At 49.9% G+C, this 2,435-nt stretch overlaps 1 pseudogene; it reads left to right on the top strand.

Annotated features, from left to right (window-relative positions):
- The first annotated feature begins 868 nt into the window (after window positions 1-868).
- Window positions 869-1,799, top strand: LOC147726163 (large ribosomal subunit protein uL18B pseudogene; annotated as a pseudogene).
- The last annotated feature ends 636 nt before the right edge of the window (window positions 1,800-2,435 follow it).

Raw genomic sequence — 2,435 nt, 5'->3', positions numbered from 1 at the left:
TTATAATGGCATTGCGGAGTCATGGTACTTTCGTAATGAACGTATGCGGAGTGATGGTATGCGGAAAGAAAGTTGTGGAATAATGGATGTTTACCCTCCCCCGGTAAGTACATTGATGGCACGGCCACCCACATCTCCAGCAACATACTCATATTTTTTCACCACCCATTTGAAAAATGCACAGATCTCTCTCACTGATGGCAAGCACCGACATACACTTTTAGACACACCTCCCGCCACAAGTTCTAGAATTGCGAACTTTAGAGCTGGGGAGCTACGTTTGAATCCCGGCATCAGCTCAACATCCTGTGATTCCAGGCAAATCGCTTTGTCTCCCCGTGCCTACTACAAATGAATGTTTTCTTCTGTAATATAAATTGTGCTCATGCCATGTAGTCGAGTTCGCGCTATATAATATTGCAAGGAAAAATAAAGTAGGGAAACTCGAGTTCACACACTACTGAACGCTCACTCTTAAGTGCATAAGCAGTGCACTGTGAATCGGAGCATTTCACAGGCCTGTCACAGATAAGAAATGCTATTCATACCCGGACAATGTCGGGACGGGCTGCTAGTAAATTATATAGGCCGACGCCACGGGCCAGTGCAGCGCGGCCGCCGTTTGAAGTGCTAGCGGTGCGCAGCAGCACCGCACATCACTTGACTTCCTGCTGCTGCCCGATGCGGCATCAATGGGTGTCTACAGTGCCTGAGTGAGAATGAAGTTGTGGGAGGCTCCAGGGGCAATTAGCGCACCTCACACCGCAGGACTTATTTTCAAAAATGTGTTCCTGCCTTTTTCGGCCATCCACGGCCCGCTGCTGAAGTCGCTACTTGAGGAGTCCCGGGCAGAGTGGTCCCAGCACGCAAAATGGGGTTTGTAAAAGTTGTCAAGAGCAAGGCTTACTTCAAGAGGTACCAGGTCAAGTTCTGCCTTCGCAGGGAGGGAAAGACTGATTACTATGCATGGAAACGCCTGGTCAGTCAAGACAAGAACAAATACAACACCCCCAAGTACAGACTGATTGTGCGGATCACGAACCGGGATATCATTAGCCAGATAGCGTTCGCCAGAATTCAGGGAGACATGATTGTAAGTGCTGCATACTACCATGAGCTCCCCAGATATGGCGTGAAAGTCGGGCTGACCAATTATGCAGCAGATTATTGCACTGGCATACTCTTGGCCCGCAGGCTGCTGAATACGTTTGGACTGGACAAGGTGTACGAAGGACAGGTGGAGATCACAGGGGATGAGTACAATGTTGAGAATGTTGCTGGCCAACCAGGGGCCGTTACCTGCTATCTGGAGGCTGGGCTGACCAGAACCTCGACTGGGAACAGGGTCTTCAGTGTTCTGAAAGGGACAGTGGATGGGGGGCTTTCCATTCCACACTGCATGAAGAGGTTCCCTGGCTACGACTCGGAGACACGCACCAGTGCCACATTTACGAGCAGAATGTGAGCGACTACATGAAGTAGCTGGCGGACGATGACGAGGAACTCTTCAAAAAGCAGTTCTCACAATACATGAAACATGGTGTCGCTGCTGACATGATGAAGGCAATGTACCAGACGGCCCACTCTGGTATCCGCTCTAACTCCATGATGGAGAAGAAACCCCCGAAAGAGGTGAAGGTGAAATGCTGGAATCGGGCAAAGTTGTCTCGCAGCCAGCGTCAAGATCAAGTGGCCCAGAAAAAGGTTAGCTTCCTGCGAGCCCAGCAGGTAGAGGCTGGAAACTGAAGAGCGTCCACGGAGGACTGAAAGCACAGAACTACCCACATCTCTACACTATGTAAATCAAAAAATAAAGATGCAACAAAAAATGGAGAAAAAAATGTGTTCCGGCGACCGGACCCACCCAACCCAACCCCAAGGATCGCAGCGGCCTCCACAGCCCAGGGTACACCATTGTGCTGCTTTGCTGCTGAACCTGAATCATGTCTGGGCGTCATGGTTTGCCCCGGGAGTCAGTGGGGCTACGAGGAGGCCAGGCCGTGCCGAATTACTGCTCGTCTGGAGGGAGGTAATTGTATCTCTCACTCTGCTAGTTTTTAATAAAATTAAAGATGTGCTTGCCTTTTAAACTAGCAGCGCCTAGTGTGCAGTCATGATTATTTTCCGCTGCCTGCTCTGTTACAAGATGTAGTTTTTCAGTCACTCACAGCCTGTGTCTGTTGAATCACTTGTTTTCACGAGACACGCCACTCCACATACAGCCACATTAAAATCGTGTTAGGCCACACTGAGTTTCTGAGCCACACTGTGTCACCTAAGTCAATAGAGCCTAGTGTAGCTCTGACAGCATGTGGGGGTCATTGTGTGATCTGTGCCTTGGGCAGATAGAGGTTCCCCACCAGGGGAGGGGTAGGCGCAGACCTCCCAGGGTTAATTACATTTTTTACGGTTGGAGTCAAGTTAGCTTTTGGAAA

This window comes from Lissotriton vulgaris, chromosome 3_1 (assembly GCF_964263255.1).
Source record: "Lissotriton vulgaris chromosome 3_1, aLisVul1.2, whole genome shotgun sequence".
NCBI classification, from domain to species: Eukaryota; Metazoa; Chordata; class Amphibia; order Caudata; family Salamandridae; genus Lissotriton; species Lissotriton vulgaris.
This window is presented reverse-complemented; position numbering and strand designations above follow the sequence as displayed.